Raw genomic sequence first — 13,726 nt, 5'->3', positions numbered from 1 at the left:
TCAACCTATTACACCATTCAAAAATAATTTTATTATGAACTATACCATATATACAAAAGTATATGAAATGTACATATGCAGTTTTCAGACCAAGAAACAGAACATTACCAGTGCCTCACTACCCCTCCTGATTGCATCCTTAATACTAAACATTGTGCTCATCTCTCCCTTTTCTTTGTAGCTTTTAACATTTTAAATATGCGGTTTTGTTTGCCTGCTTTTGAGGTTTATAAACATATAAGCATGTTTTCGTCTTGGTTTTGCTTTCCTTGCTCAACATTTTAAGAATTTCATCCATGTTAATGGATTTATGGGCAGTTTATTAATCCTCACTGATGTAGTTTAATAAAATTCATAAATCCATTTTTTATACGCATTTAGATTATTTCAAGTTTTTGCTATTAGATTGTAGAGTATTTATGTGCATGGTCACCTTGGTTAATGCTAAGTAAATCATTTTTCAAAATGTTTGTCTGAATGTACATTCCCACCAGCAATGGATGAGTGTTTTCATGGTTTCACAGTCTTACCAACAGTTGACATTGTTTTACTGTTTAATTTTTGCCATTTTGGTAAAGTGAAATATTTCATTCTGAATTTATTTATTTTTAATAAATAACTATTTAATTAAAATTAAAAATTTTAATAAATAAATATTTATTAAATAAATATAAATTTATTTAATATCCTCAATAATGAATGAAGTTAAACATCAGTTTTTTTGTTTTTTTGGTTTTTTTTACACAGCACTTTCTCATATATTATCTTGTTTGAGCCAGGCAGGAAACACATGGGAAGATTAAAGACTTGTCTAAATTTACACAGCTTACATATGGCATAGGGTATAATGCAAAGAATTTAGGACATTTGGTTTCAAATTCTGACTCTGCCATTCACTTATACTGTGATTTTAGGCAAGATAAAGAGATTCAGGATAAATGTTTTTTAAAAAGAATAATTACTTGAGGCATATGATTTTTAGACACACCATTCAGGGTATGGCTTTTTTTTTTTTTGAGACAATCAGACTTTATTTGCCACTTGATATGATACAATAGTAAGTACTCAGCACCAATGTGAAGGTTTTTGCCCCCTTCCCAAAACATTAACTGGAATTTAGGTCCATTTATCAGCTTACAAAATACAAGTGATAAAGAAACAAGCTCAACAACCTCTTAAGAAAGCAATCAGTCAGCTCCATTTAGGACATTCTAAAGAAATCTAATTTTTGTAACAAATATATGAAATAAAAAACATTACGCCGAGTGAGACTAGCCAAAAACAAAAGGACAAATACTGTATGGTCTCACTGATATGAACTGACATTAGTGAATAAACTTGGAATATTTCATTGGTAACAGAGACCATCAGGAGATACAAATAGGGTAAGATAGTGGGTAATTGGAGCTGAAGGGATACAGACCGTGCAAGAGGACTGAATACAAAAACTCAGAACTGGACAGCACAATACTACCTAACTGTAATACAATGATGTTAAAACACTGAATGAAGCTGCATGTGAGAATGATAGAGGGAGGAGGGCTGGGGACATAAATGAAATTAGAAAGAAAGAAAGAAAAAAAAGAGGTACAATATTACATTAAAAAAAAACTTAAGAGAGAAACAGCCATAAGTAAGTGTGACCCGCACCTCATTGGATCCTAACAAACCAGCTATAAAAAAAATTGGGGAGACAACTGGGGAAATTAGAATCATGACTAAGTAGGTGATATTATTAGAAATTATTCTTAATTTCCTTAAGTGTGATACCAGTATGGTGGTTATATTGGAGGAAAAAAAAAAAGGCTTCATCAGTTAAAGATTATACCAGAGATTTGCTGGTGAAATGACAACATCTAGAATATACTTTTAAATATTCCAACTTTTTTTTAATGTGGCAGGTTGAGCAAGTAATGAAAATTGGCAAAATTTTGGGTTATTGGAGCTGGGTGACAGGTTCAGGGGAGTTCATTATTCCATTCTCTCAATTTTTAGGTATATTTTAAATTGTTCACGTTAAAAGGTTAGAGGACAAACTGAAATAAACAAATAAAAGGAGGATGTAGAAGTCATCAGAGAATAGTAACAAAATGAAGTCAAGTTTCTGGAGAAACTGAGTAAAAAAAGATTAGAGAAATGAAGCCAGTGGAATACCGATAGGGAAGAGAAAAGATGAATCTGGGGATACCAAAAAGTAGAAAGTCAATGAGGTAAGAAGAGACCCAAGAGAAAAACTGAAACACAGAAATCAAGGCAAGAATGTTTCCAGGTGATAATAATCATAAAGTGTTCTTCTTAAAGCCTCAAAATTTCAAATTCAATAGCAAAAAGAAAGTATATTCTGCTTTTCAACAGGAGAATTTCAGAAAAATGAGGGAAATTATTATCTTCATATTTTCAAGATAGGCCATTTCCCAAAAACTGAACAAATATTAAAAGTCATATCCATCTGGCATCAAACTGTCACCTACCTAATCTGTTGCCAAAAAAGATACAACACCAAGTGTTAGAACAAATATAAGATAAATCAAACATTGACACTTGTCAGTATTCTCTGAAGAGTCACTACAGTAGAAGCTCCATGAAGATGAGGACCATGGGACTTGCTCTTCCTGATATGTCCATATTCTAACACAATACTAGGCTCCACGTTCCCACAATGCCAGAGTCCCAGGGGATAGTGGGGAAGCAGAAAGGATATGGTTGATGATGATGACCAATGCTGCTGGATTTACTGTTTAGCCATAGTTGTATACTAGACCAACAGGGTTATACCATATACTTTTCTAGTTACAAGGAAAAATTAAACAGCTTTTCATTTCATACCCAGAGTTTGAAGAATCAATTCCCAAGAGTACAATTTTGTACTGCTGTTCTTACAAATAGTTATTCCTTTTTATAGTTGATTACTAGTACTTTGGAGAGTTTCTTGTTATCCAGACTTAGAAATTTCTCTTTAAAATCATTTATTGATATAATTCAAGCTGCGCGACCACATCTCCAGGGTCTACTGCTTCAGGGAACACCTTTTCAAACACCATTCTGGCATTGAAGACCAGTGGAAAATTGGCTGGGACACATTGTGTCTTCTTGTATTGGCCAAACACACAGATGCTAAGGTAGATGTCCTCCTTGTCTTTCAGCACCACTCCTGGACAAGTTACCGAGCGGATCTCCAGCGCCAAGGCGCATTGCAGCGCCTTCATCTTCGGCATCCAGGCGGGGTGGGACGGCGGGGAGGGACCCCTGCCACCGGCCCGAGCGAGGCGGGAAGACACGGGGCGGGGCGGGGATGGGGAGGAGACGAGGGCGGCGGCGGCAGCTGTGGCCCCCAGGCCGGGGCCCGCGGTCCAGCCTGGGTCCCACCGGAGTAGCAGCTGTGCGCGGGGCCTATGGCTTTTTATTAAATAAATGAAATTTTATTGAGATATATATTCACATACCATATAACCACCCAAATGGTACAATCAGTAGTTCACAGTATCATTATTTAGGTGTGCATTCATCTCACAACCAACGAATGAAAATGAACATTTTCATTACTCAAAAAAATAAATGAGAATAAAAGTAAAAAGAACACCCTTAACATCCCATAACCACCCCCCCATCCCACTGCTATTTATTTTTGTCTTTTTTTTCTTACCTGTCCATACACTGGGTAAAGGGAGTATCAGTCACAAGGTTTTCACAATCACACGGTCACACCTTAAAAGCTCTTTAGTTACTGAGTCATCTTCAAGAATCAGCTATTGCATTACAGTTCAACAGTGTCAAGTATTTCCCTCTAGCTACTTCAATACACCAAAAACTGAAAAGGAATATCTATATACTACATAACAGTAACCTCCAGAATGACCTCTTGCCTCTATTTGATTTCTCTCAGCCCCTGAAACTTTATTCTGTTTCATTTCTCTTCCCCCTTTTGGTCAAGAAGGTTTTCTCAATTCCACACACCAGGGCCATACTCATCCTGGGAGTCATGTCCCACATTGCTAAGGAGATTTACATCCCTAGAATTCATGTCCCATGTAGGGGGGAGGGCAATAAGTTCACATGTGAAGTTAGCTTAGAGAGAGAGGTCACATCTGAGCAACAAAAAAGGTTCTCTAGGGGTGACTCGGCATAATCCTAAGTAGGCCAACTTCTGTTTTACAGGAATAAGTTTCATAAGGGCAAACTCCAAGATCAAGGGCCTGGCCTATCAAATTGGAAGTCCCCAATGATTGTGAGAATGTCGGGTCTTCCCCATTTGGGCAAGTTTGGTATTCCTATCTTTTTCCCCAGTCCCTTATGGGGGCTTTACAAATAATTTTATATCTTCTGCCCAGATAACCCTAGGATATATCAGACCATTATACCAATGTGTATCAACCAATTAAGATCTCACTCCCGATTAAAGGGTCCATGTAATTATGGTGTTCAAATGAGCTGTCCATATGTCATGGTTGGGTAATGGTGTTAACTTGGCCAAGTGATTATTCCCAGTTGTCTGGTCAGGAAAGCACTGGTCTGACCATTGCTGCAAGGATATTTTGTGACTGGTTGATAAACCGGAAGGCTGGTGAACTAAATCATCAGTCAGTTGATTGCATCTGTGGCTGATTACATCTGCAATCAACTAAGGCTTATCTTCCACAACAAGATATTCCAATCAGTTGAAGGCTTTTAAGGAAAAAGAGAGACTCGCACTGCTTCTTCAACCAGTGAGCCTCGCCTGTGAAGTTCATGCAGACCCTTCATCCGAGCCCCCAACTTCACAGCCTGCCCCATGGATTTTGGACACTTCCATTCCCACAGTTGTGTGAGACACTTTTAGAAATATATTTGCATATCTCTTCTGTCGGTTCTGTTTCTCTAGAGAACCCTGACTAATGCACCATAAAATTAAATTAGATAGCGTGCTACCGAACATATACATTTTTAACCAAATAAACATCACTTCCTTTGTTCTCACATAGAAGTTGAAGTTTTAAAATACACTCACTATCATCCTATAGCCTTTAGTCTCATTTACCTTAGTCCTACCCAGATCAGCTTCATTCACATCTCTGATTGAAGTCTGATCACTTTTTCAGTGTTTTTAAGAGTTGCTGTATGGGGTAATGCTGGCATTCATATCTGCAGTATTCTAGCTCTGAGTCTCAGGTGTCACACAAATACCCGAATTTCCAAGGAATGACCAGGTTATACACAGAAAGCTCAGCATCTCAAAACTTAGAAATAACAGTTACAACTCCGGAGTAGATGTGACTGCTGTGAGAGCTTAGAATCTAGGAACCTTCACAATTGGCCTTTACCTGATAACCTATGCTCTCAAATTCAGTTCTCAGAGTTTGCATATTATAGTTCATGCTAATGATGCATTATAATATTTGTCTTTTTGGTTTTGGCTTATTTCATTCAACATACAGTCCTCAAGGTTCATTTGTCTAGTTGCATGCCTCACAACTTCATTCCTTCTTGCAGCTGCTCAATAGCCCATTGTATGTATAGCCAGTTCCCCCCTCCATTCTGCAAGTCAGTGTACCCTTAGGCCACCTCCATCCATTGAAAGTCTGAACACTGCTGCCATAAACACCAGCATGCAAACGTCCATTTGTGTCCTGCTTTCAGTTCTTCCATGTATACACCTAACTACAGGGTTGCAGGATCCTAACTCAACCCTATCCCCAGCCTCCTGTGGAGTTACCACATTGCCTTTGAGAGGGGCTGCACCATTTCTACTTCCCTACTGACAGTGAAAAGGTACAGCTTTCTCTCCACATTTTTCACCAGCACTTGTATCTCTGTTCATTTTTAAACAGTTATATTCACACATTATACAATCTATCCTAGGTAAAAAAATCAATGGTTCCTGGTATAATCACATAGCCATACCTCTACCACCACAATCTGTATGAACATTTCCGTTTCTTTCTCAAAGAATCCCTCATCCCTCCCCTATATCCCCAGCTTATTGGCATTTAGCTTTGGCATATTGCCTTTGTTAGATTCAATGGAAACATGTCACAATGTTACTGTTACTATAGACCCTAGTTTCCATTGATTGCATTTTCCGCCCCCACCTATACCATCCCATTTTCAACACCTTACAGTGTTAACATTTATTTGTTCTCCCTCATGCAAAAACATTCTTATATTTGTACATATAATCACCATCATTGTCCATTCTAGGCTTCACTAAGTTATACCATCCTAGTTCTTATCCTCTTTCTTTCTGGTGTTATGCATGCCCCACTTCCTCCTCCCTCAACCATATTCACACTCAGCTTCATTCTGTGTACTGAATGAATGACGGTACTGTGGTACTATCAGATAGTATTGTTCTTTCCATTTTCAGATGTTTACGATCAATCCTATTGAACATTCAGTACTTCTTCAGCATCAAAAGCCCAATCTCTACCCTCTTTCTATCTCCTGATAACCTGTGCTCTTAACTTTAACTCCCCAAGTTCACTCATTAATGTTAGTTCATATTAGTGAGATCATACAGTATCTGTCCTTTTGTTTCTGGCTAAGTTCACTCAACATAATGTCCTCAAGATTCATCCATGTTGTTACATGCTTCATGAGTTTATTCTGTCTTACAGCTGTATAATATTCCATCATATGTATATACCACAGTTTCTTTAGCCACTTGTCCATTGATGGACATTTGAGCTATTTCCATCTCTTGGCAATCATGAATAATGCTGCTATAAACATGTGTGAGAAAATGTCTGTTTGTGTACTTGCCTTCAGTTACTCCAGATATATACCTAGTAGTGAGATTGCTGGCTCATATGGCAATCCTATACTTAGCTTCCCGAGAAACCACCAAACTGCGTTCCAGAGTGGTTGCACCATCCTACATTCCCACCAACAGTGAATAAGTGTGCTTCTTTCTCTAATCCTCTCCAGCACTTGTAGTTTTCTGGGGGTTTTTTTGTTTGTTTTTTTTTATAATGGCCATTCCAGTAGATGTGAGATGATATCTCATTGTGATTTTTATTTACATTTCACTAACAGCCAGTGAGGTTGAGCATCTTTTCATATATTTTTTGAGCCATTTGTATTTCCTTTTCTGAAAAATGTCTGTGCATGTCTTTTGCCCATTCTTTAATTCAGTTGCTTGTCTTTTTGTTGTTGAGGCATAGAATCTCTATATATTCTCAATATTAAACCCTTATCTAATATATGGTTTCCAAATATTGCCTTCTACTGCGTAGGCTGCCTTTTTACTTTCCTGACAAAGTCCTTTGATGCACAAAAGTATTTAATTTTGAGGAGACCCATTTACCTATTTCTTCTTTCACTACTTGCACTTTGGGTGTAAGGTCTAGGAAACCATCCCCTGTCACATATAGGAAATAAGATAAGATATTTCCCTACATTTTCTTCTAAAAGTTTTATGGTCTTAGCTCTAAGATCTAGGTCTTTGATCCATTTTGAGATCATTTTTGTATAAAATTTGAGATATGGGTCCTTTCATTCTTTTGGATATGGATATATAGTTCTCAAAACACCATTTATCGAAGAGGCTGCTTTGTCCCAGTCAAGTAGGCTTTCCCACCTTATCAAAGATCAATTGTCCACAGATGAGAGGGTCTATATTTGAACACTCAATTCGAGTCCTGTGGTCGGTATATCTATCTATCTTTATGCCAGTAGCATGCTGTTTTGACCACTGTGACTTTGTAGTATGCTTTGAAGTCAGATAATGTGAGCCCTCCCACCTCATTCCTCTTTCTTAAAATATTTTTAGCTATTCAGGGTACCCTACCCTTCCAAATAAATTTGGTTGTTGTTTTTTTCTATTTCTGCAAAGTAAGTTTTTGGGATTTTAACTGGTATTGCATTGATCAATTTGGGTAGAATTGAAATCTAACTATATTTAGTCTTCCAATCCATGATCACAGTATGTCCTTCCATTTATTTAGGTCTTTGATTTCTTTTAGCAATTTCTTGTAATTTTTCTATGTATAGATCTTTTGTGGCCTTGGTTAAATTTATTCCTAAACATTTTATTCTTTTGGTTGCTATTGTAAATGGAATTTTTTTTCTTGATTTCCTCTTCATAATGCTCATCACTAGTTTATAGAAACACTACTAGTTTGGGGGTGTTGATTGTGGCCACTTTGCTGTATTATTAGCTCTAGTAGCTTTACTATTGATTTTTCGGTATTTTAAGACAATAGTACCATGTCATCTACAAACAGTGAAAATTTGGATGCCTTTTACTTTTTTTCTTCTTGTTTAAATGTTGAATAACAGTGGTGACAGTGTGCATCCTTGTCTTGTTCCTGATCTCAGAGGGAAAATTTCAATCTTTCCCCATTGAGTATGATGATAGCTGTGGGTTTTTCATATATTCCCTTTATCATGTTGATATTTTTATCAGCCTTCTATTCTTACCCTTTGAAGTGTGTTCATCAAGAAAGGATGTTGAAGATGCAGATGTTCCAAGAAATGATCGTGATGATGAATATGCAACTATGTGATGATATTGTGAATTACTGATTATATATGTAGAACAGAATGATCAAAAGTTATGAATGTTTGCATTTGTTTGGTGTTTTTTGGTATTTTTTAAAATTAATAAATAAAAATAAAAAAGCAAAAAAAGAAAGGATGTTGAATTTTGTCAAGTGTCTTTTCTGCATCAGTCAAGATGATCATATGGTTTTTACATTTTGATTTATTGATGTTATATATTACATTAATTGATTTTCCTGTGTTGAATGAGTCTTGCATAACCTAGAATAAATCCCACTTGGTCATGGTGTATAATTCTTTTAATGTGTTGCTGGATTCTATTTGCAAGTATTTTGTTGAGGATTTTGCATCTTTATTCATTAAAGAGATTGGTCTGTAATTTTCTTTTCTTGTAGTATCTTTGTCTGGCTTTCCTATTAGGGTGATGTTGGCTTCATAGAATGAGTTGGGTAGCTTTTCTGTTTCTTCAATGTTTTTGAAGAATTTGAGCAGGACTGGTACTAATTTTTTTTTAATACTTGGTAGAATTCACATGTGAAGCCATCTAGTCCTGGGTTTTTCTTTTTTGGGAGATTTTTGATGACTGATTCAGTATCTTTACTTGTGATTGGTTTGTTGAGGTCATCTATTTCTTCTTGAGTCAATGTTGGTTGTTCATGCTTTTCTGGGAAATTGTCCATCTTGTCTACATTGTCTCGATTATTAGCTTGTAGAGAGGATCTTAGTATCTTCTCACTGTCTCCTTATTTCTATGGGGTTAGTTGTTATGTCCCCCTTCCATTTCTGATTTCATTTATTTGCATTCTCTGTCTCTCTCTGTCTCTCTCTCTTGTCTTTCTCTGTGTGTTTCTGTCTCTCTCTCTCTCTTTCTCCCTCCCTCCTTCCCTCCCTCATCACCCTAGCTAAGAATCCAACAATCCAACAATTTTTTTTTGCTCTCTCAAAGAACCAACTTCTGGTTTTGTTGGTTCTCTCTATTGTTTTCATGTTCTCAACTTCGTTTATTTCTATTCCAATCTTCATTATTTCTTTCTTTCTGTTTGCTGTTCTTTCTCTGGTTCCTCCAGGTGAGCAGTTAATTCTTCATTTGCTCTTTCTTCTTTTTTAATATAGGCATTTAGGGCAATAAATTTATCTTTCAGCACCACCTTTACTGCATCCCATAACTTTTTTTTTTTTTTTTCTGCATGGGCAGGTTCCAGGAATCAAACCAGGAATCAAACCAGTCTCCAGCATGGCAGGCAAAAGCTGCCAGTGAGCCACCATGGCCCACCCATCCCATAACTTTTGATATGTTGTGTTTTCATTTTCATTTGCCTTGAGATATTTACTGATTTATCTTATAATTTCTTCCTTGACCCAGTGGTTATTTAGAAGTGTGTTGTTAAGGGTGGGCCACAGTGGCTCAGCAGGCAAGAATGCTTGCTTGCCATGCCAGAGGACCTGGGTTCGATTCCCGGTGCCTGTCCATGTTAAAAAAAAAAAAAAAGTGTGTTCTTAAGTCTTCATATATTTTTGAATTTTCTTGCCTTCCACCTGTTATTGTTTTACAACTTCATTTCGTTACAATCTGAGAAAGTATCTTCTATAATTTCAATCTTTTTTAATTTATTGAGACTTTCTTTGTGACCCAACATTTGGTCTCTCCTGGAGATTAATCCATGAGAACTTGAGAAATTTTTGGATCCTTCTATTGTGTGGTGTAATGTTCTATAAATGTCTAAGTCTAGTTCATTTATTGTTTTATTCAAAATCTGTTTCCTTATTGATCCTTTGTCTAGACATTCTGTCCACTGATGAGAGCAATGTGTTGACATCTCAACTATTATTGTAGAGGTGTCTACTTCTCCCTTCAGTGTTGTCAGATGTGCCTCATGTATTTTGGGGCACTCAGGCTAGGTGCATATAGTTATCTTTTCTTGATGAATGGTTCTTTTTATTACTGCATAGTGTCCTTTTTTGTCTTCTTTAATTGTTTTACATTTGACATCTAAATTGTCGGATATGACTATAGCTACCCCACTCTTTTCTAATTGTTGTTGCATGAAATATCTTTTTCCAACCTTTCATTTTGTCCTAGGGTCTAAAATGAATCTCTTTTAGAGCCTCATTTAGACCCATAGCATATATATGGGTCCTGTTTTTTAATCCATTGTACCAGTCTATGTCTTCTGATTGGTAGGCTGAATCTAGTAACATTTAATATTATTATGGTAAAGGCAGTACTTCTACCATTTTGTCTTTTGGATTTTATATGTATGTCTCATCATTTTTTTCTGTCTCTTTTTATCCTTACTGATAGCCTTCATTTCTACACTTATCCAGACCTCTCTCTCCTGTCTTTTCCTATAAGCCTGTATTATTATTGTTGTTGTTGTTATTATTATTATTTAGTATTTCTTGTAGACCAGTTTCTTAGTCACAAATTCTCTCAGTGTCTGTTTATCTGAGAATATTTTAAGTGCTCCCTCATTTTTGAAGGACAGTTTTGCCAGGTTTGGAATTCTTGGTTGACAGTTTTCCTCTTTCAGAATCTTAAATATATCATACCACTGGCTTCTCACCTTTATGGTCACTGCTGAGAAGTCTATACATAGTCTTATCAAGCTTCCCTTATATAGGATGGATTACTTTTCTCTTGCTGCTTGCAGAATTTTCTCTCTGTCTTTGACATTTGACAATCTGATTAGTAAGTTTCTTGGAGTAGGTATATGTGGATCTGCTCTGTTTGGGGTGTGTTGCACTTCTTGGATCTGTAAATTTATGTCTTTCATAAGAGATGGAAATTTTTAGTGATTATTTCGTCCATTATTCTTTCTGCCCATTTTCCTTTCTCTTCTTCTATGACATATATTCCTTATATTCATGTACTTCATGTTGTCATTTAATTCCCTGAGACCCTGATCATACTTTTTCCATTTTTTTTCCTATCTATTCCTTTGTGTGTAGGATTTAGATGTCCTGTCCTCTAGTTCACTAATCCTTTCTTCTGCCTCTTCTAATCTGCTAATGTAAATCTCCATTGTTTTCCCTCTCTTCTATTGTGCCTTTCATTCCCATAATTTTTGCTATTTGTTTTTTTAAGCTTTCAAGTTCTTTATGTTGGCCCCATGTCTTCTTTATGCCCCTCATCTCTTTTGCCATATCTTCCCTAAAATCATTGATTAGATTTTTGAATTCATTTAGCATGTTTGATTGAACATTACTTAATTGCTTCAACTCCTGACCTCATTTGAAGTGTTTTTTCTTTGGGCCGTATCTTCATTTTTCCTAGTATGACTTGTAATTTTTTGTTAATGCCTTGGCATCTGATTTCCTTTATTAATTTATTCTAGAGGTCATTTTGCTCTTTTACCTAGTGAAATTGTTGGCTGGTCTGGTTTTCTACCTGTTTTTTTTGGTGTTCATTTCAACTTATTCTGGACCTCTAGCATAGCCTCTATTTGAATGTTCAGAGTTTTTCAGTTCTTGTTTTTCTGGGTTTTGCCCTATCTAGAATCTTTTTTTTTTTTCAGGATGGTTTCCCCAGCTATCATTGACCCAATTAGATTTTCCAAGATAAGACAGGCTCAGGTCTCAGGAGGAGGGTGTAATCAGTATCAAGTTTCCCTGGGGATAAGACCCAGTAGGTTTTAGAGATTCTTGTGAAGCCTCTAGACTCTGTGCTTTTCCTATCCTTCTCAGCAGGTGGTGTTTGTCAGGCTTCAACTCTCCACCAGTGTAAAGTACTGTGGAGCCTTTTATTCTAAACTGACCCTGTAGCTGCCAGGGGCATGGCTGAGCCAGAGGCTGATGTTGAAGACAGATTTAGGGCTTAATCCCTGGGGTCTGAATTCTCCCTTGAGGACCACCATTTGAGCTGAACCCAGCCTTCTTTTCCTGGAAAGATAAGCCCTTTAGGGAATTATCTCCATTTGACTTGTGCTTTGACTGTCAGGTCTATCTTAATTCCTCCCTTGTCTGAATCAGGGTTGACAATTGAAAATGCCTGAGGCATTCTCTAATGAGCCACTTAGAATAGTTTTTTTAATTCCATTTTCAGAGCCAGTCCCCAGCTCCCAAAGTTTGTCTATCAAGAGACAGAGTTGTTACCTGGCTATTTGTACCTTGGAGTACAACCCTTTTCCAGAATTCTGAGCTGGGCTGACTCTAGAAGTCTCAGGCTTTTTTTTTTTTTTCCCTTCTGTCAGCCCCGCCTCCTGTCTGCTGGGAGAAACCTCATGATTCCTACCCTGCTTGTGTTTGGTTTATCTGTGCTTGCAGCTTGTATTCAATAGACAAAATTTGTTAATTAAAACTGCAATTGGAGCTTGGCTAAGCTGCCCTTGCTTGATCCCAGTAGAGGCCTCTTCTTTTTCCCCTGGTGAAATATCTGTGACTGAGCCTGCAATGCCAGTTGGAGAGGGGGTGCCAGCTTCTGGATTTTGGAGGCTTTACTCACAGTTCTATGGTGTGATCTCAGCCTCCTCACCCATTCCAGACTGGTATACAATGTATGTCTAGTCATGGATGGCCCCCACACAGTTCTTCCAGACAGTTCCTGGCTATTTACTAGCTGCTCTAGAAGACAAACTGAATTCCACACTTCCCTATGCCACCATCTTGCCCCTCCTCTAGACATCTTTTCTTAACATTCATATTCTTTCTAAGATGACATTACTATTTTGGGTATTTTCTACTTTTTTTTCTTATTCAATTTTTGTAGTTTTCTACAACATTCTGGATACTGTTCCTTTGGCTATATGTGTTAAAAATATCTTCTCCCACTCAGCATCAAGGGATTGAGAAAATCTTCTCAACCAGAAGAGAGAAATGAGACAAACTAAAGTGTTAAGTGGCTGAGAGATTTCAAACAAAGTCAAGAGGTTATCCTGGAGGATAACCTTCTTATTACACATTATATAAATATCACCTTTTTAGTTTAAGGTGTATTAGAGTGGCTAGAGGGAAGTGCCTGATACTGTAGAGCTGTGTTCCAGTAGCCATGTTTCTTGAAGATGATTGTATAATGATATAGCTTTCATAATGTGACTGTGTGATTGTGAAAACCTTGTGTCTGTTGCTCATTTTATCTACAGAATGGACAGATGAGTAAAAGAGATGGATAAAAAAAAACAATAGGGGGAACAAATGTTAAAATAAATTAAGTACATGGAAATACTAGTGGTCAATGAGAGGGAGGGGTAAGGGGTATGGTATGTATGAGTTTTTTCCTTTTTTTTTATTTCTTTTTCTGGAATGATGCAAATGT

Source organism: Tamandua tetradactyla, chromosome 1 (assembly GCF_023851605.1).
Source record: "Tamandua tetradactyla isolate mTamTet1 chromosome 1, mTamTet1.pri, whole genome shotgun sequence".
In the NCBI taxonomy this organism is placed as follows: Eukaryota; Metazoa; Chordata; class Mammalia; order Pilosa; family Myrmecophagidae; genus Tamandua; species Tamandua tetradactyla.
The sequence above is the reverse complement of the archived record's forward strand: the minus strand, read 5'-3'. Positions refer to the sequence as shown.